The 22,496-nt window shown below is 45.8% G+C and overlaps 1 protein-coding gene and 1 pseudogene across 6 annotated transcripts in view; both read right to left on the reverse strand.

Annotated features, from left to right (window-relative positions):
- Positions 1 to 22,496, reverse strand: part of ST6GALNAC3 (ST6 N-acetylgalactosaminide alpha-2,6-sialyltransferase 3) — a 498,355-nt gene that overhangs the window by 379,196 nt on the left and 96,663 nt on the right. The window lies entirely within an intron of this gene.
- On the reverse strand, positions 5,259 to 5,764 carry LOC311582717 (U1 small nuclear ribonucleoprotein C-like; annotated as a pseudogene). Its single transcript has one exon. The product of its transcript is annotated as a U1 small nuclear ribonucleoprotein C-like (transcript).

The following is a 22,496-nucleotide window of genomic DNA, read 5'->3' on the forward strand; positions in this document are numbered from 1 at the left end:
CTTCCAAGGGTCCTTGGGGAAGAAGATAATACCAACAGCATCCAGAGTCCTGCTAAATTAGTCCCAGAAACTCTAGTTTAAAAACAAGACTGGCTACTCTATTCCTTCAAAACAATCTTTGAAAGCAGCGAAGTGTTTCTTGTGGCTGCCTCTGTTTGCTACAAAATGCACTTCAAAGATTGAATTTTCTTGGAATTGCTACACAGGGAAACTCAGGTGTGGAGCTGGTTTATAGACTGACAGCAGGGATTCTAGGGAGGTCAGGTGACAATACAAGAGCTCAGCTGACTGGCATCTGCCCTCTTGTCTTGCAAAGCACATATTTCTGAATTGCTTTCTGGCCCCCCAGAGAGACCTCCGAAATCCCACCAGGAAATGGCAGCCCTGACATCCATGTGCTTAGGTGCTCCCCCACCATTGGTTGGCTAGTTTTGGGTTTGGGAGATTTTTTTGTTCAGTCCTACAGGCCTAGGTTTGGGGGATTTTTTTTTCAGTCCTGCAGGTCTATCCAAGGGCCTTGCATGTGCTAAGCAGAAGTTTCCCCCAGAGGATTCCTCAGATGACAGTGGAATAAAAAGACAGGGTCTCTTCTCAAGTTAGGAAGCAGAGCAGTGTAGGAGTCGGGTCCCCCAGCTGCCGCTGGGAGAGGGTGTAGACAGCTGTGGGAGGGAGGGAGGTAGAATCCCACCTAGAGGAAGACAGAAGTTAGAAGGCCAAAGGCACAGCAAGCAGGGTGGCACAGTGGTGCAAGGCCACCAATCACACATGAGTCGCAGCATCCACAAGGAAGAACTTATGTTCCTGGACACACAACTTAACCTTTCACCTTCTACCTGAGCAAACAGGAATCCACAATGGTGGGACATCTCAGTCAGCTACAACTCCTAAGGAGCCTCTTAGCCATGCTTTTGGTAGTTTCTGCTTCAGTCACCATGCTGCTTGCTGTGAGTGCCCACATCCTGTGCGCTAAAGGCTAAGATCACACACTGACTGGAGCTGTCCTTGCCTGGGGGAAAATACTGCCCCTGATAAAACTGTGTTCAGTATCAAAGCTGCTTAATAGTTGGGCTGTGTGATTCACATGAAGACATGAAAACCCTGGCAACAGTAAAAACATAAAACAAGTGACAATCGACTCAAAACCGATCAGGAACTGAACAGCCCTGTTTTAGGCAGAACATGCCTGTGCTCTACATGGTGACATCACTGCAGCCTCAGGCTCATGCACATAGCTCTGCACACTACACTCTGCATGCAGCCATGCCACCAAGCGCCAACAGATGTTGCCGGAAAGCCCTTCACCGGATTCCAGGTCACTGTGTGAACATTATGAATTGCAGTGTTTTACGTTACATACAAAGTTGTCTACCCTTACAGAAATATTGGCCTTATTATTTTAAAAAATGGAGACTTGATCTGTTTACCTATCATTTCTTGGAATGTAAATATCTAATGTATCTTTTCTGGGGGGTTGAACTGCATTAGATCACGTTTGCTTTCCTCGTTAATAAATTACAAAGTCACATGTGTGCTAAAGAGTTGCTTTAAACTAAATTTCTTAAAAAAATATATAATAAATTTCTTAGTAGTTTTTAATCAGTAAATGTTTGAACTGATGGCCTACTTTATGCACTTGCATGCTCTTGTCACATAAAGACGTCTCAGGTGAAGGGAGTCACAAGGTGTTGTCAAAAAGTAAGTAATAGACTGTAGATAGAACCTGAGCTCAGTGTGTGGCAGTGCATACTGCTCAAAATAATTAACAGTCCCTGTGTCACTCTACCAGCCAAACACAGACACTGTCTGCTTTGGGAAACCAATGTCTAAACATATGGTCAACCAACCAATGCATACGCCATGTGGAAGGTTAAATTACAGGTCACCGTTCTGGCCTGGGCCATGGAGTCCACACATTTGCTTGGTCTTCGGGGCAGCGGGATTCCTACTCCACTCCTGGTCATCGTGTGTGCTAGCATTCTTTCTTTGTCTGGGCCAAACATGTGTGTCTTTTTTGTAGTCACTGTTGGTCTCTACTCGTCCTGAGTACCTGGGCTTGTGCAGGTCAGTGTTTGGGATCAAAAGCAGGTCTTCACTGTCAACCTAACAACAATCATATCAGAAACCACCAAATCAAACTAAGCTGGCGTCTTCTGCACTTAACAGTAAATGAGTTAGAATAAGTGGTAAATCCAATGTTTTAAGGGAGAAGAATCTGGGGTAAGGAGTCACTATGGAAGGAGCAAATGTGGCTCGAACACTACGCTAGGAGCTCCCCTAGACCACATGGAGACTTCATCCTTCATCATGTTAGTGCATGTGTTTTTATGTTCGCGCCCAGGCCACAGGCATGTGTGGAGATCAGAGACTAAGTTCAGGTGTTGGCCCTCACCTTCCATCTTGTTTGTCAAAGGTCTATTTGGTGTTTTTCTGCTACATGTGCCAGGCTAGCTGACCTGCAAGTTTCTGAAAGCTTTCCTGTCTCTGCCTCCCGTCTCTCCATAGCAGCACTGGGATTAGACCATGAGACTAAAGCATGATTTGAACTCAGTTCCTTGTACTTGCATTGTAGCAGCCTTGCTCACTGAGCCGTGTCCCCATCTCATGATCTCTATGATGACCTCATATGGAAGGCAGCCCTCATGATGGAGGGACCTACAGGATGCTACCCTGGGAAGCTGGCAAGGAGAACACTGAGCTGTGGGGTGATGCACTCACATTCAAATGTGGCCTCACACACTGGGCAGGTGGGACCTGGAGGACAGAGCGAGGCCCTCTGTCCAGTCAAACACACAAAGACGCTCCCCTCTGCACGAGTCCTCAGGAAAAGGATCCTTTACCCACAGAGCACATACTTGGTCCCATCTGAGTGGGATGCAGACAGGGCTTTAGAGACCATTTAAGCCCCATCCAGCAGAGGCCATGGTCAGGCACAGCTTGTCCAACTGTCGCCAGCAGCCCTCGGGTGGGGCACATCGATATGCCTGTGGACCTCCTCAGCACCATCCCACCCTCCTCCTGGGCAACCTTGATGACAACAGCAACCAACTCCAAGGTGACCGCAGAATGGCTACATGATCTCAAATGCAAGATCCACGCTTCCCTGGCCTGTTAGTCACAGACGAGGAGCGTTTCCGCCATGGTTGGCACCTGATACTTCTCTCTACAGTGTTGACCCCTGGAGGTAAAACAGTGCTGACAGGGCCCTTCCGTAAATTAACACAGTGTACTGAAGAAACTGGAGTTTGAGGCTGGAGAGGTGACTTGGTGGTTAGAGTGCTGCCCAGTCACGCATGAGAGCCTGGGATTCCCAAAGCTCGTGCACAACCTGCCTGAGGGAGCAAAATTCGGTGACTGTAGTACTAGGATAGGAATGTGGCGAGCGGCAACCCCAGAGCTCGCAGACCCGCCAGGCTAGTGGAAGCAATGAGCCCCAGGTTCAGTGAGAGACATGCCTGTGTCTCTGAAGTTAACGTGGACAACAACTGAAGACACTGGATGTCAACTACTAGTGTGCACACACGCAGACATGTGCACATACACACACACATATACAGAGAAAGAGCGACAGAGGCAGGCAGAGAGGGACTGAGAGAGAAAGAGAGAGAGAGAGAGAGAGAGAGAGAGAGAGAGAGAGAGAGAGAGAGAGAGAGAGAGAAAGAGAGAGAAAGAGAGCAAGAGAGCAAGGGGGGCGAGCACGCACTTCAGTTTGGTACTAGACTTCATGCCTTTGGATGATGGGAATGTAAGGGGACACATCACTAAACACTGTCAGAACACAGTTAAGGGTTTCATACAGAGTAAGCCACCTACATTTTTAATGGCTTAAAGTAACAAGAAATTAAGATTCAGTCATCAGTTTTGTTTCTAGACACAAATCAAAAATAACTGTAAGCGACGTCCCAGAGATATTTACGCAGCAGTGCGCGTGCTGCATTAGTCCCAGCAAGCCTTCCAGTGAAAGCAAGCTGAAGTCCTTCAGCAGGTGAGCAGATGGACACTGTAGCGTGTGAGCTGGTCTTAAAACAAGCAGGGGGTCTGCTCAAACTATTGCACTAACTAAGGGCAATACAAGTAGTAAACATCAAACCCCTACTTTGATCTACCCAATGGACAGGACACTCGCTACAGTTATGTGGAGAGCGGGGACTCACTCTGACATGAACTCTGGTGCCCCATATTTGACCACCTCCCCTTGGTGGGGAGGCCTGGTGGCACTCAGAGAAAGAATAAGCAGGCTACCAAGATGACACTTAATAGTCTATGACCATATAGTGGAGGAGAAGGTTCCCCTAGGTCTTAGACCTATGGGAGGGGAATAGGGTGAAAGTAAGAGGGAGGGAGGGAGGAGCGGGAGGATACAAGTGATGGGATAACAATTGAGTTGTAATCTGAATAAATTAATTAAATTTAAAAAATTAAAACTTAAAAAACAAACAAGCAGGACTTGTTTAAGATTGTAGAACTGCTGTTCAGTTCTACAGCATGAGTGAATCCTGAGGAATACAACACTGAGGGGGAACATGCCTGCCTCCAAGACACAGGAACACAATAAGCTCCCTCACGGGAGACATCTAGTAAAAGTCACACCAAGAGGAAGACGGTTGGCTGCAGCAGGAGGAGCTGTGAACTGAGGCTTGGGAATAGGGGAGCCGCATCTGGGCCACAGATTCTACAAGGTCACAGATTCTACAAGGTCAAATCTCTGGTCTTGGAGATTGTGGAGGGCTAATCATTTGGTTCCATCGCACTTGCTGTCCTGGTAACTATTGGTATCTCTAAACTATGTTCTTAATGGATGGCAGCTTCCACCCAAGGGTAACGACAGCACAAGACGCTGTCAGAATCCCTTAGGACTGCACGGCCACTCTGCTGTAACTGTCTGCCTGTGGCGCCCGCTAGTGCAGTTGAAAAACACTTGGGATGTTTTACTTTCTTTATTCTATAACTGGTAAAATATCAAGACACCAGTTCGACGGAGGAGCACGGCATTTGAGGAAACCTGGATCTGTGTTCCTGGGCCAAGGTCACTCACTTCCGGCTCCCACATTAACCATCAGTGTTCTCCCGCCCTTTTGTTTGTTAAACTTAAACAGCTGGCAATTTTATTTTCACATTCACAATATAAGTGAAAACTGTACTTTTAAAAATGCCACTTCTCCCCTCCAAAACTATTCTGTAGGAAAGGAGGAAGTTTTCTTGTCATGCAGGTAGAAAACACTCAGGCTCAGCACCATGATCTCCTGGTGAAACATAGTAAGAAATACACAACTGACAAAGGGCCCTTCTGCTCTCATCTCTCTGCCCGAGTCATGCCAGGCCAGGTGGGCACCATCATAGGGCGAGCACAAGATCTCACCAATGGAGGCCCAGGCATCACGGGGATGTGGCCTCCCATGAGTGGTCTCATTCCAGGAGCAGGTCACACAGGCATCATCCCAGGAGCAGGGTCACCCTTAGCATCATGGGAGGGCCTCCCATGTGGGGTGCAGGCAGGGAGACGGGGGGGGGGGGGGGGGGAGGGGGGGGGAGGTGGGACCACAGCCCTGGGCCGGCTTCTCCATCTGTTTCTGGTAGTAGTCTCTCACATTCTCTCTGTGTTTCCCACCGCTGCAATGTGTCTCCCTCACAGTCAGAGAATCATGGGTAAGATACGTATCACAGTAGTCACAATAAAACTTAGGCATCATGCTCCATAGGCCATTAGCTACCCAGTTCCCAGTTGTCCATTTTAAGGTGAGAGCTGTGTATCTGTGTCAGAGGTAAAATCTGGTAGTCACTGGCAGGTGTAGAGTTTCATTTTACAAGACATAAAAGCTTTGGGGATTGGCTGCACTACACTGTGAATACATTTGGTAGTATCCAATTATATGCTTAAAAATGATTAACACGGTAAATTTTATATTATGTATGTTTTACCACAATCAAAAATAAAATAACAATAAAAAATTAAATTAAAAAGCAACCATTATCTTGGCTCATCGGTTCATGGAACAGCAATTTGGGGCTGAGCCTTGCCCAAAGCCATCTGGTAGCTCAGCTGGGCCCGAGCTTTTCAAGATGGCCACTGTTGCCTAGCAGTGGCTTGGCTGTAGCTCATGGCTGGGTCTCGCAACAAAGTCTCTTGAGACCTTCTTCTTCTTCTTTTGTAAATGACAAAATATCACATTATTGGTCAAAAAAAGTCTTAAGTCCATCCTAGACTCAGAGGAAAAGCGGATTTCCCCCCTGGAGAGCAGGGCAGACTGCAATGGGGCACACATAACCCAGGGGGGCCTGCAGGGTTCCTTGCACCACCCCATACAGCAGTAACGTTAGTACATGGCGCATGCTTAAGCAACTACTGCTCTGTTTTTGCAGCTGCTATCATTCTTGGGGTTCCACAGGCTGGGATGTAGGTCGGAGACAGAGTACTGCTGAGCATGAACGAGGCCCCAGTTTCCGACTGAGGAAGAATTACAGCGGGATCCTAAAATTAACAACAATTAACAAACTGGAATCGATTCCTGTGTGGGTTAATTATCAACCTGACAGAGTCTAGAAGCACCCAGCAGATAAATAAGATCCATCTTAGCTGTGGACAAGCCCGTTCCTGGGCAAGGGATCCTGAACAGCACAGAACACTGAAAGCAAGCCGAGCTCTAGAACCTACTCTCTCTGCCTCATCCTGGGTTTGAGCAGCTGCCTCAGGCTCCTTCGGCCTCAGTTCTCCGCCATGATGGATGTACCTTGAACTGAAGGTGCATTTGTCAGGATATTTTACCATTATGGCAGCTTGAATAAGGATGGCCCCCATGGGCTCATAGATTTGAATTCTTAGTCACCGGGGAGTGGCACTATTTGAAAGGATTGGGAGGTGTGGCACTGGGGTGGGTTTTGAGTTATAAAAAGCCCCTTCCAAACCCACAGTCTCTTCCTGCTGCCTGCAGATCCTGGTGTAGAACTCCCAGCTGCTTCTCCAGCCCCATGTCTGCCTGCACGCCACCATCATGATGGTGGACTAAACCTCTGAAACTGTAAGACAGCCTTTTATAAGAGTTGCTGTGGTTGTGGCCTCTCTTCACAACCACGGAAGAGTGACCACAGCGCCATCAACAGGGAAAGAAGCTAAGACAGTTCTCACATCTCCAACGCACGCCTTCTGACCAGAGAGGAGGAGTCATCCGCAACCAAAGTCTAAATAAATAAGTGCAAATGGTGAAATCTAATAGCGCCAACCTTACACTTTTCCCATCGGCTGGTTCAATCCAGGAGGTTCACCTAATCATAACTACATAAAATTAAATTATTTTGCAAAGGTGCTACGGCTTCCAGTGTATTGCCAGAGGACCCAAGACCTCAACTAATAAAATAAAAGGTAATTGGAAAATAATGCAGACCTTTTGCCATGAACAATGTTTAGGTATTTCTGCACCCTTCTTGCCTTTGTGCTATTCAAGGTCCATAATTGCAGTTTTTGAATATATCGAGAAAGAGAGAGAGAATGGAGACAGTAAACAGCACAGGAGGGAGGAAGTGTGATATTAAGCTAAGGCGTGATACGATCTCAAGCTGTTCATAGGCACTGGTTCAACTTCTCATTTTAACATTTATACCTACTCCTTAAGGTTGGAGAGGAATCATCGCTGAAATGTCATTGAATTTTCATTAGAAAAAGATAAAGGAACAAGTGGCTTTGTTCCCACTGCTGTCTCCCCAGTCCTATTATCAGAGTAAACAGAAGCACAGGGGCTGGACCCTCTGAGGCCACCCAGCTATAAGCAAGACAGAGCCCTCAGGTGACCCATCCATCTCAGAACTCCCACTCTCCGGCCCTTTGAGGGTGACGTTTGAAAGAATTTTCCTTTTTAGTATTACTTTTTAGTTTTTTTTTTTTTTAAGCTGCTGGCCTTTGGTCTCTCGGCTCCCCCTTCTCAGTGCTTGAGAACGGGCTCATACACACATGAAAATGCCTAATGCCTGTGTTGACATTTAACAGCTCACTCCACTAAGCTGACCTTTCCATGCAAGGAAGGGAAGTGAGGGCCATGAGCACCTCTCCAGCCACAGCCCTCCAGACCTGAGAAACCAGAGCTGCCTGGGACTTTCCACTACAGAGCTGCACGGGACTGTCCGCTGCAGAGCTGCACGGGACTGTCCGCTGCAGAGCTGCACGGGGCTGTCTGCACGGGACTGCCTGCTACAGAGCTGCATGGGACTGTCCGCTGCAGAGCATGCTCCTGCACAGTAGCTCTTCCTGCTTAACCCAGCCCTACAGAAGCACACGCCTACTAGCCAGCCTCATGACAGCAACTGGAAGCTGGTTTCTGAGTGCTTTATCTAACCAGGGTGACAGCCACATGGTCACCTGCATTTCTGCAGACATGGGAAGGCTTTATCCTAAAATAAGAAATGGCTTCAGAAGTGCTCAGGCTGAAGGCTGATGGTAGAAAAAGCTGGTGGAGGGGAGTGTAGCTACTTTGGAATTGGCCAGGTTTTCCTTAGGCAGGGGAAGTGGCGCTACCACCATGTATTAATCAAGATCCGGTCATCTAGGGCCAATTATTCAGAAGTTTCTGTTTGGCTATTGTTACTACACAGAGTAACCTGAATTCCGATTTGCCTCATGGATATTAAGACACAGGTAAGGTACCAGGTGCTGGTGGTGGCACACACCTTTAATCCCCCAGCACTTGTGAGGCAGAGGCAGACGGATCTCTGTAAGTTCAAGGCCAGCCTAGTCTACGAATCAAGTCCATGACAGCCAGGGCTACACAGAGAAACCTTGTCTCAAAAAGAAAAAAAAAAGACATGGGTAAGGATGCTGTGGGCTGTGAGTCAGGTCTCACTGTGTAGTCTAGGTCGGTGTGGAACTAACTTTGCAGTGCAAACTGCAAGGTTCTATTTTTACAAGCGGTATGACCACCATCTGTTGTTCTGTTTAGCCATTCCAGCCTTAACAAAGATAAAGCGGAGTCCTGCTGGGTCTAAGGGTAACCTGATAAAGCCTGACTCTCCCTTCCACACCCTTTCTCTGTTCAAGGATCTATCAACATCTATCGTATCACAATCACCATCAATACTTAGGAAACTCTCCTTGACAGGCAAGAGCCCCTCCAGCCAAAAGCATCACCTGTGCGGCTTCATTTCAAACTTATAAACTACTTCTTGGCAAATATTAGATCAAAATTTACTGTCAGCTAAAATAAAAATGGATGAGCACATCTTTGTGTGTTTTGATCAGAGAAAGCACCTTGTATTTACAGAGAGAACAGTTCTCAGCTCATGCAGAGTTCTGAGACCCACTTCCTATTGGGGTTCAAAAAGTGTTGCTGTGGATTAACCCTGAGAATAGAGCAGAAGTGAAAGAAATGGTAAACCAAGTCAGAGATAAAGTAGAGCGAAAATAAACCTGGGGGCTGGAGAGACAATGGGTCCCCAGCACTCACTCAGAAGCTGCTCATAACAGCCTGACCCTGTAACTCAGGGATAGTCAGGGGCCTTGGGCTTGTTAACCAGCCAGTCCTGCTAAGATGGTGAGCTCTGGGTTATGTGAGACTGTCTCAAAAGACTAAAGCAAAAAAACAACTGAGGAAGATGTTGAACCATAATATCCAGCCTCCACAGGCGCGTGCACACACACACACACACACACACACACACACACACACACACACACTCACTCACTCAAGCACACTTATGTACAAACACATACATATACATAAGCATAAACACTCACACATGAATATGCACACACATACACTCTGTGATAAAGACCATGGCCAAAAGCAAGTTGGGAAGGAAGGGGTTCATCTGGCTTATTCAATGCAACCACACTCCATCACCCAGGCATGTCAGATGTAGTGGATGTAAACATGTTTTTGTTTTGATCCCAAGTGTGGGGTGTGAAACAGACTTGTGCGAGGATATGTGATATTTGTCTGTGGAAAACAAACTTGTGAGAGAACACGTGATGTTTGTCCACTAGAAGAGAAACTGCCTCTTGTGGGGCATGGTCTTTGCCAACTGATAAACATCCTAGTATGACTCTAAGAGGATGGACATATATATACATATATATGCACATATAATATACATATGCGTGTGTGTGTGTGTGTGTGTGTGTGTGTGTGTGTGTGTGTGTGTGTGTCTAAAACAAGAGGCTTGATTTTTTGGCTTTGGTATTGTTTCCCATCGTTTGGCTGTTCATCACTCCCCTTCGAAATGCTCCTAGAAAGAAACGCTCCAGAGAACCCATCAAGGTTCTGGGTTCTGACTGCTGCTCTGGATTCCAGCTGCTGCTCTGGATTCCAGCTGCTGCAGTTGCAGTCACCTTTGCTGAACTGCTCCTTTGCTGTTTAATGGGTCTGCTGAAATCTTGACTACAAAGAGTGGAATCCCTCCAAGGAACTGAGTCTAAAAAGGTGTGCTTCTCCTCTTCTCCTGTTCTCATTAACTTTTTTTCCTCTTTTATCTAGGGTAGGTGGTTTGGAAGGGATGTATAAGTATTAAAGAACCCCAAATAAAGTAGGTTTGAAAAAGTTCAAACTCTACAGTCAGAGCAAGAACTTATGGCAGAAACCTGGAGGCAAAAGCTAAAGCTATGGAGGAGCTCTGCTTATTGGCTTTCTCACTCTGTCTTGCTTAGCTATCTTTCTTAAAAACCCAGGGCCACCCACCCTCAGTGGGATAGGCTCTCCTACATGAACCATTAATCAAGAAAGTGCCCCCAAAAACTTACCTATAGGCCAGTCTGGTGGAGGCCAGTCAGTCTGGTGGAGGCCAGTCAGTCTGGTGGAGGCCAGTCAGTCCAGTGGAGGCCAGTCAGTCTGATGGAGGCCAGCCAGTCTGATGGAGGCCAGTCAGTCTGATGAAGTCCAGCCAGTCTGATGGAGGCCAGTCAGTCTGGTGGAGGCATTTTCTCCATTGGATTCCCCTTACCATGCTGACCTTTCTTTTCAAGGTAACCAGACCACCTATGGGTTAGACTGATGAACATTAACATTTAGGGGAAAGCTGGACCTGTGCCATGAGCTTGTCAGATTAACATTAGAGCTAGGATGTGAGAAGGCATGTGAGGAGAAGGTGTCTCTGTAGTGGAACAGACTATTCTTACAGGCGCCATGATTTGATTCAGCATTAAGAGGAAATGGGCTTTGTTTTAAATCTGATACCTCTGAACAATGATATTCCTAAGAGGTAAGCAAGGTTCTATAAAATATTCTGGTTTTGCATTCCAAAAAGAAAAGCTGTCCCAGCGAGGGCAAATGCATTTTGCTACAACATCTTTCTGCCTGGAGTCCTAACCTCAGTGTTATGGGCCTGAAGCAGAATTGCAGTTGATTGATATTTGTCTCCAGATACACACTTTGTTAACAAAGCCATGAAATTAAATGTTCTATAAATGAACATTAGCACTGCAGGTTTTAGATTATTTCTCACTTTGGAAAAAAAAAGAGTCTAGAAAGCACACTCCTTGCAAGGGGGCTAAACCCATTATTTTCCAAGTTTTACATGTAGTCAAAGCTGTAAACTAGCTGCAAACAGATGATGATAGGTAGATAGGCATGTGGATAAATAGATGATATAGATAGATAGATGATAGATAGATAGATAGATAGATAGATAGATAGATAGATAGATTGATAGAAGATGGATGGATTATAGATGAATGGATGGATGAATGGACCAACAGATAGATGGACATATGGATGGACAGAAGACAGATGGATGAATGATGATGGATGATGATGGATAGATGGATGATGATTGGATGGATGAATAGATGGATGGACATATTAATAGATGGATGATAGATGCACAGATAGATGGATGATAATGGATGGATGGATGATGATGGATGGATGGATGATGGATGGATGGATGAATGGATGGATGGATGATGGATGGATAGATTGATGGATGGATGATGGATGAGTGGATGGACATATGGATGACAAATGGATGGATGGATGATGGGTACATGGATGAATGGATGGATAGTGATGGACAGATGGATGGATGGATGATGGATGGATGGATTGATGGATGGATGGATGAATGGATGGATGGATGATGGATGGAGAGATTGATGGATGGATGATGGATTGATGGATGGATGGATGAATGGATGGATGGATGATGGATGGAGAGATTGATGGATGGATGATGGATGGGTGGATGGACATATGGATGACAAATGGATGGATGGATGATGGGTACATGGATGAATGGATGGATAGTGATGGACAGATGGATGGGTGGATGGATGATGACAGATGCACGGATGGATGGATGATGACAGATGCATGGATGAATGGCTGTATGGATGATGGATGGATGGATGGGCTGACAAATGATGGATAGAAGGATGATGGATGGATGGATGGATGAGTGATGGACGAATGGAGAAAGGATAAAGTATGGATGGACAGATGAATGGAGAGATGGATGAATGATGAATGGACAGATGAATAACGGATGGACAAATGAATGATGGATGGGTGGATAAGTGGACAGACGGATGGATAAACAGATGGTTTGTATACACAATATTACATGGAATCATGGGAACAAATAATCCTGGAAACATACTAGTGAGTTAGTAGATGCTGCTAATTATTACCACCGTTTAACATTTTGAAAAGCAGTAATGAAGCCATGATTGCTCAGATGACATGAGTTTGATTCCTGTGACCTACATGGTATCAAGCGAGAACATATTCCCACAAGCCATCCTCAGAACTCTACACACATATTGTGACATGTACATGTCCCTTCCACATATGTGTACATGTATACATACACATATGTGTATATATACACAGGCACACACACATACCACACACGCACACACATCACACATACAGCACACACACAACACATACACACTCCACACACAACACACAAAAACACACACACAACACACACACAAACACACATACAAACACATCACACACACACATATACTACACATATACATAGGCACACACACACACAGGCACACACACCACATTCACACAAACACACATACACACAAACACAAAAAACACACCATACAACACACAGCACACCACACACACCACATACACACACACACACACACACACACACACACACACACACACACACACACACAAATAATAATGACAGAGGTCTTTGGAGATTTTTCCCTAATAATTTGTTTTGTTTTTCCAGACAGTGTTTCTCTGTTTTAAGCCCTGACTGTCCTGGACTCACTCTGTAATCCAGGCTGGCCTTGAACTCACAGTGATCTGCCTGCCTCTACCTCCCAAGTCCTGGGATTAATGGCGTGCGCCACCATGCCTAGCTCCCCTAGCTATTTTTAAAACACAAGCTGGACATGCACCTAATTAATACCAGGATAACAGACTACACTGCTGCTAAAAGCCTTTGCAGTAGGCAAGAGCTAAATACAAATCCGTGAATGGCACACCACATGTCACACACATCTCAAAGATTAAAACCCCAAATGCCATTTTCTGAGCAAACCCTGTATTGAGCACCAAATCAGGGCAAAGATGCAGAGGTGGGTAAAGGCAGCCCTGCCCTTGGGTGCTCCAGTGGACAGAAGGACACAAGCCTGCACACACAGGCAGCTTTAAGGCAACAGCATGAACACCACAAGGCAGATGCATCTCGAAGTTCTTGGCATCCCCAGCGTGGGAGGGATTGAGTCCTCGGGGGATGATCAAGGTAGGTGAACACCCAGCCACAGTGCCTCCACCACCCAGGATGCTCACACCCAGTGCCCAGCACAGTGGCTCAAGCCCTACCACCCCCAGAGACAAAGGCAGCGAGCAGGGGAAGCTGCATTCCAAGGCTGGCTGTTTCTTTGTTTGTTTGTTTTAACAGTTCTAAAGTCACTGGTAGACTTGATAGTGACTTTGGCCCATGAACTCAAACCATTTCTTTTCTTTGAAACAATACAGCAGTATTAACAGCAAAATACTTTTTTCTGCATGATCAAGAAATACGCTTCTTTCATCTGAAACATCAGGTAAATTCAGCTCCAGAACTGGACCTTCTGTCTGGTGTTCTGAATTGTTGGAATGTTGTTACAAAGTTCCACTTTCTGTTTCCATGGTTGCTACTGCTGTTGTCTATGTTCATTTCTAAGTGAATGCAGTCTTCAGAAGTCGAGGGGCCGGAGGGGGGAGTGTCCTGGGAAAGAGCATGACCCCCAGAGGAGAATGATCTTGTCTCTGAGATTCCACGAAATGCCAGGCTACACATAAGTCACAGACATACTTTAGAGACAAAGTGAGCCCTCTATTTCCAGAAGAAACACACAGCATTGAGACAAATTTCAGTATCCCACATCCTCTGCTATCAGCTCGACAAGAAGAAAAAGCCCCAATTGCAGTGTTTTATTCCCACAGTCTGGGTGCAACTGATTTACTCTCATTGGGATCATTCATATATCAAGGCTTAAAACATAAATGTCAGGAAGGCTATAATATATGTGTACCAATAAAGCCATTAGTTATGTCTCCGTCCCACATGGAGAGAGGAGACTCTATCAGGCATTGCGAGCATTAAACACACAAATAACATTAAGAAAAACACTATGTGGGTGGCTGGGGAAAGTCAAGTCAGGGATGCTGGGCTATAAGGATGAGAAGGAAGGGCTCAAAGCAAAATGGCTCCTACCAGACAGACCGTAAATCCTGTTTTCATGCAGCCTCTCAGTTCCAGCCAGCATCTTTCCCCACACACATGCAACTTATTAGCAGGCAATTGCCCCCACTTCCCCGCAAGCTATTTTCTAAGTAATAGGATTCCCCTGCAAAATGAGCATAAACCCAGCTCTTTAAACCAAGAGACACAAACGGCAGAATGAACAGGGATGCAGCCGAGCTGCCTTCGGTGGCCTTAAATGTCTCTGTGGAGGGTAGCAGACAGTGGGGAAGTCTTTCCTTTATGGGTCTGCTTTTCCCTTTGTCTTTGTTCCTGTTGACTTGCTTACTTCTACAAATAGCTAATCCCAGAAAAGAAGTTCCTGGTAGACTCAAATAATACACCAGTCAAAATGCAAACAAACAAAAAACAAAACCAAAAAACCACCATTGAGCCTCCTACCTCGACACAGGAGATCTAGTGGAAACTAACGTCACAGGGTTCAAATTGGGAAGTGTGTAGTATCATCATACAGGAAGAGGCACTGCGGGAGGCACGCTCCCTGGGGGAGACACGCTCCCTGGGAAGAAGGTTTAAGACTCAAATGTATGATTGAAGGAAAGCTGGCATCCTTTTTGTATCCTAGCATGACAAATGTTGATGTGGCCTGAAACAGGACACCTTTGTTTTGAGTAAGCAGGTGAGCACTATCAAGAGACAAAAAATATATAAATCTAAAAAAAAATAAAATAAATATTGAGGCCCTCGGAAGAACATAGAGTCACAATGTGGGCCACTCTTCAGCGTGTGTTCCTAGTCCACAAACTAGGTAGCAGACACCTGTGTGGGCCCCTCCCTGTCCCACAGTGTATCAGACGGTATCCACACTGCCTGAAATCAGCTGTGCTGACCATTCTGGGTCTTCCATCATCACGTGATACCCAGGTCATTATCAACACTTCTCCAGAGGACCACTGCCAGACCAGACTCTTTGCTCTACAGAATTCGCTGTCCTTCCAGAGGAAGATGGAGAAAAGAGAGACTAATTTTAACACAAGGCAGGGCTCCCCTGCCAAGAAGAACTTTTTATTGGGCTGGTTTCGGGGAAATCTTTCTGTCCATATAAGCCCTTTGTCTCTTCGGAGATTTACTAAGAAGCTTTTAACAACTGAAATCGATCTCCAGCAGCAGAAATCTTTTGTTTCATAAAGTGTAGAAGTATTTGTTATAATCTGTTTGTACTGAAGAGAGAATCGATGCACCGTTATTTAATATAGGAGACCAAAATATTTCAACCAGGGGACAGGCAACTTGACGTCCAGCTTAAATAAAATATCATCTCAAGAAGACAATGCTGATCCTAGCTCTGCACATTGACCTTAGCTTTATCTATGTAAAGGATATAGTTTCCATCCTTCCCCAAGGTCTTCAGCAAATACTGAATGAGCATTCACTTCAGCGCAGCCCTCTCGCCTAGACCAGGAGCAACACACTCTCTGCTCTCACATGTTATTTTTCTAGAGAAGATGGCCAGGAGTGAGGTCTCAACAGTCAGACAAAAGCTCTACAAGCCAAGTCAGGGGTGAGGAGGGACACTGCGAGGAGAAACAATGCAGGGAGAGAGTGTCTTGTTCAAAGAGGGGCAAAGCTGTAACAGCTGCTGGTAGCACGGAAAGCTGGGCAGGGTACGGCATATGTTTTTATCTTTTTAAAAAATGATTTATCTTGATTATTTCTTAATTATGTGTATACATTGGTGGGATATGTGCATGTGAACGCAGCTGTCCATGGAGTTGAGAAGAAGATACTGGATCCCTTGAGACTGGAAGTAGCTGTGTGTGATAGAAACTAAGTTCCTGTCCTCCACAAAAGCAGGAAGCACTCTTAACTGCTGGGCAGTCTCTCCATCCTCAAGTTAAGACAATTTAGAATGAATGTTCTGGACACTGACCATAACCCTGGATCCTCTTCTAATACAATTCTATACACGAACGTAAGGAATTCAACAACATCTTTTCAGTAATGTACGGACCCCTCACTACATTGAAGAAACTTCACAACAGTAAAAGTGAAACAAGAAAGGTCCAGAAAGGTCTGTGATCAAACTGTTGCAGGTGGGGGAGGGAGTGGAAGGGTAAATTAGTTGACTCAAAAAGACACAAAGTTGCTACATATTCCAGGGAAGAAAGTTGTGCTGGTTGTTGTAACAATGGATTAATGCAAAGCTGTGACCTTGTAGCCAAGGGCGGACTCAGCAGGACTGTCAATGGCAGGACAGCCATAAGGGCTTATAGAAGCCCTGGCCCATGCTGGATGCTTCCAGAAGAATACTGACACGTTTGAACACCCAGAGGGAGAAGCTACACTATAGTCAGAAATAGGAATGGGAAATCCCCACATACAGGGGGCGAGAAAGAACCCTCAGCAATACACCATCACCAGCCATGGAGCCAAGAGTACCAGTTCAGTTTGTCAGCATAATCAAAGCGGGCATCAACCATGACAAATTAGGTGAGTGTCCTGGCAACAGGGTGCAACAGCAGCTCAGAAAGTCATAGCAAGATTCAGAGTCAGTCTCCTGTATTTATGAGGCCAGCTCTCAATCTCAGCTTGAATTATAACCAGGTTATCAGAGACCAAGCCTACACACAAACTTACAGAGGTATCCAACTTTTGACACTGTGACATGACATTGTCACATACCAATGTATTGGGCCACACTCATTTCTCCTGGGATGCTGATCCCTCAGGGGCACATGTTGGACATGCACGGATAGAGCACTCTCAACCATGGTACATGCATTCTATCAAATCATGGCATGTCACGTGTCAGAAAGCATCACTGGTATCTAGCCCCATGGCTTCCCCAGAGCATATACCAGCATGAATGTAGCAACATCCAGTCAAGACTTGGCCTCTTCAGAACCTCTCACATCAGAAAAATCAAAGAGTGGACACACAGAGAATTTATTTATTTATTTATTTTTGTGCATAATGCAATGCCTCCTGAAGGACAACTTCGGTTCCTAGCATCTTTGCAGCAGAGACAGCCGGGAGAAAGGGCTAGGTGGTGACTTCACATCTTGGAATTCAGAGTATCACCCTAACAGAGCCTTAGAAACATCCCACGAGGCCAGGGAGATCCAATGAGCACAACACTGCAGCATCCTTGTAAAGCTGGATGAGGTAGCCTGCACCACTGCTGAGACAGGAGGTAGAGATCAGGGAATCCTTGGCAGCACATAGGCTAGCTAGCCTGGTATACACAGCAGGAAACAAGAAACCCTGTCTCAAGCCAGGTGGGTGGTGAAGACTAATGCTCAAGATTATCCTCCAACCTTGACATGCACAACTCACAACTTGAACACAAACACACGAGCGCATGCACACACACACACACACACACACACACACACACACGTGCACGTCCCATGCTTCCTGCTTCACCTTGATGTCTACAAGATCATAACTTTGAGGAGTGAGGAAATAAAAAAAATGAAAACAGGAAGATTACTCCACTATGGAGCTATGGAGCTGTCAGCTGAAGCAAAGCTGTATCTGCTCTGTGCTGTGTGAACACATGTCACGCGCCAGGAACCAAACCCCAATGCTGTGTCTTAGTGAATTGGCCCAAGCCATTACCGAGGCTGAAATCAGCATCTCTGTTTCACAGGACAGGAAGCCACTCTCAGAACCGCGTAAGCCGAGAGCTTGTCTTCGTGCCCTTCCTTACTTAGAGCCATGTGACGTTAGGCAACATACTGCATTAAAACTCAAGACACAGCTCCCTAGTCCCAAAGTGGAGCTAACGATTATTACCTGCGTCCTGTGGGTTTTATAAGGATTGAGCACCAAGTGCTCACAAATGCCTCAGTACCCGAGACAGCACACGCCATGAGTAACAGAAATTAGATGTTTATTATAATTAAAATAGCAGCAATGAAATGAATGTGATAACAACAAAAATACTACACGGTTATTTTTAAATAGCAAAGACAAGAGTCAGGCTTAGGCATGCCTGGTTCTGAAGGCCTTGCTCTTAATTCAGACATTTTTGATGTACTCTGTCACTAATTAAAATCGAGATGTAGAAAGGGGCGGGTTCAGGGAAGGGAATAAAAAAGAAAGAAGTGAGGGATGAAGGGGTGGGGAAAAGGAGGAAGCAGGGAAATTATTAATAACATTTGATAAATACTGATATATATGGCTATAAACACCATATAACATATGAACTTTCTTACAGAAAATGGTGAAAGGCTTCTCCTGGGTTTTTCAGGTCAGTGCTTTATTGAAGATACTGTTTTCCGCACCACTGTATCTCCAGCCAGACTCTGATGCACAGAGGGAACTCATATAAAGAGCTATTGGCCCGAGTTTCGGCAGGCGGTTTCAACAGACCCTGAGCATAGCTGCTCACGTGTGCGAGACGTCCATGCAGCAGAGCTTCTTCTGGAGCGGCCACGGGACGCTGGGCCTGAAGGGGTCCTCCAGGACACACAGCAGAGCCACATCCAGCTCCAATCCTGAAGCCAGATGGAAACGTGTTTTCCCAGGGAGGCCTTCAAGTAACCAGGGGTCTGAGGGCAGTCACCCAGGTCCAGGAAAGCAGGTGCAATTTACGCGGATGCTGAAAAGCCCAGAAGTTCAACCACATGGCAGTGATGATGCTGATGTTCACTAGACAGTACTTTAGACCACCACATCGTGCCACACGGATGAAATGCCTGACTCACGGTGCCTTTTCAACATCCTTTCTGAACTACACTAAAGGAGGAAGTCTACTTCTGAAAATAAAAGGGATTTAAGATCCCAATTTAATTTCCTTTCTTCTTCGAGAAAAACACACAAGAACATAAAACAAAGTAACTGGGGTTTTCTTTTAAATTTCTGCCAATAAGGGAGCATTATTAAAGAGGTAGAAAGGTTTAAATTTTTCCCACAAGGTACTGAAAGTGCTAGTAAGATTTCAAAGCGTCTATCCTAGAAGACCTTTGAATTGATGGATTTAACCGTGCATGAAATTAAAATGAGGTGTTATCTTAAAAAGCTAAATTTATTTTAGTACAATTCAAGGATTTTAATATATGCCCAAGGCTGACTGTTCATCAGAGGTGGCATTTTAAAAATAACAAAGGATGATGCTAATATTTCTGGCCTAACAAGATTTCTAATTTATGGAGCAGGGACAACCTAAGTGCCACTGACTTGTCCTCCCACACTGTAATTGATGACAAAGCGCTAATTTTTACACATCAAAGAGATTAAACCTAGCTTTCTGGTGCATTATTGACCTTTCCTGGATACAAAATGGCTCTGAGGAGACAAATCACACTGCAGCTGAGTTTCAGATTTCTGGAAAGTGTCGGGTTTCGTTCAGGGACGTTTGAAAACAGCTAACAGCAAGGAAAGCCCTGCTTTTAGGACGTACTGTTCCTGCTTGATGTTGCTGGGGGGGGGGGCATAAAAGGAAGAAAACAAAAGGTCTGCAACAGAGCAGCATACCCACAGATTCTTTATCTTTCAGACTCAAGCTGAGGGGTGGCACACTCCCGTAACCGCAGAATCCTGGAGCTTAGGGCAGGATGGTTACCCCAGATCAATGTCAACCTGCTCATGTAGTGAAATCCTGTCTCCACAGATGCTACAGCAGGTAGTGAAGCTACAGTTGCTAGAGTTCCCGGCAGCTCTCAGATACCCGAGATCTATTCTCAGACATTTGCAACCACAGATGCTCTGTGAGGGACTCCAAAAGCCGAGGAGGATCCTTCCTGATACATTAGTGACCACATCAGACAAACATCCTGCCTGTGGACGGTTTAATTATAATTGGAGAAAAATATGCAAAAACATATACATGTGTGTGTGTCCTCAGACAATGATAAAAAGAAAACCACAAAAGATATTTGTGAAGAGAGCTGTGGTGAGTACAAATTAAAAGATAAGTACAACTGTGCAAAGAGATGGAGGAGAAGTGTGTGGACCAGGAAAAAAAAAAAAACACTGTGAAGATGGTCATTCAAAGTGAGGGGAAGCAAATGCTCACAGAGTGACCTCTGATGGCCTCTGGCCATGGTTCTGTGTAGGATTTCTTTCAAATGCCTGGTCTTCCCCACAAACACTGAGAGGCAGGTGGCCACAAACTCAACCACAGACAGCGAGGACTCACTGGAACTCTCCCGCACTTTAGAAGCAGGTCACGCATGGGGTCACGTGTAGGGTCACATGTAGGGTCACGTATGGGATCTGAACTCTGTCTCTTCAGCATCCCCCTTTCACAAGCAGTTCAGAAGCCAGGCACACCTGAGCTCATCTTCACAAGAGACGGTGATGGCTGATGGATGACGTCATCAGCTGGGACGTGCCAAGGAAGACAGCTGGCATCTCTCAGTTCTCCATACTAGCTGCTAGTCTGACTGCACGTGTAATAGTGTTCAACTAGCCTATGAATCAGCACATCTTTGAGGTTCCAGGAGAAAGGAGTGGGGCAAAGAAACATGGCTTTAAAGGGACAGGACCTGGCACAGGCCATGTGGTAAGAGTTTTCAGTTTTAATGTGTGGCATGCCATTTAAACCCCCATAGCCAGCATCTATGACTACCTAAAGACACTTGACAGCAACTTAAACAATTCCAGCTGTGCCCAGGAGGGGAAAAAAAGAACAAAGCATATTGTCTTGGCCACTGCTTTAAGCTTACAAGCCATGGCAACCAGGCCAGCCTTCATGCCCAAGACACATGTGTGCTCACCCCCTTTCCCCTGAGAGAATATTCAGCAGCTCCTTGAACAGGCCTCTTCATCACCTGTCTCTGCTGCCTTCCTCCCCCTTGTCCCGAATCCCACAGAGGCCGACAGATACTCAACATCCCAACCCGTATCAGACTAGTGTAGAGCCCCGCAAGCCAGTCGGCTTTCCTGGTGAGTCTCTTTTTGTTTGGCCAGCTTCCTGACAAATTCCTTGGAGCACTTCATGGTTAAGTCCCCACACTTATACCTGTAGCTCATGCCTACACTTCCAAAGGGCCCGCAGTCGTTCCTGTGTTCTGATTTCCTCAGCACTATATGGAATACATGGAAACACGTTCTGATGTGCTGTGAGTTTTGAGAGGACCGGGGTTCATAATCTACACATCCTCACAGTGAACTTGCCTACTCGGTGCGTGTGCCCCTCAGGCACTTCCTTTCCTAAAGAGACAGATTTCAAGTCTCTCTTTCTGACCCAACACCCAGGAATCCAAACTCTAACCCCTGAGGAAACACTTTCCAAATGGTCTAAGGAAAAAAAATAAAAAAGAAAAGAAAAGCTGTCAAAATGAGGCTCCTGAGTAGAACTTGACTGAAAGCACAGGCCGGGGACATCAGCCCGCCACGCCCTTTGAGAACGCACAGGGCAGAAGCACGGTCCAGAAAACACCAATTTCATTTTAACAAAATGTGCTTGCCTGGAAGCAGCCAGTGTATTTAACATAGGGGAGCAGTTTCCCAAAATGAGGCTGAGCTTTCTGGGTATAACAATTAGGAAGCCATCTAAGGGGCAAGATCCAAAATATAATTATTGCTAAATGGAGTGTTTTTCTGGAGGAGGAAGGGAGTCTTTCCCAACGCTGCAGGAACCCGAATGAGGAGAGATTGTGTGTGTGACTGGAAGACAGAAGTGCCCAGTGCTCTTTGAACACGTTTGCAAGCATGTGCATAGGATATATGTGCACATGTTTGTGTGTATGTACGTGTGGAGGCCAGAAGCCAACCTCCAGTGTGCTCTTAGTGGATCTCTATCTTAGTTTTTGAGAGAGTCTCTCACTGAACCTTGAGCTCACCCAACCAGTGCACTCCAGCCATCTTTTTGTCTCCAACCTCCAGTGGAAAAAGACATGTGCTATCGT

Source organism: Acomys minous (assembly GCF_964271855.1).
Source record: "Acomys minous genome assembly, chromosome: 14".
NCBI classification, from domain to species: domain Eukaryota; kingdom Metazoa; phylum Chordata; class Mammalia; order Rodentia; family Muridae; genus Acomys; species Acomys minous.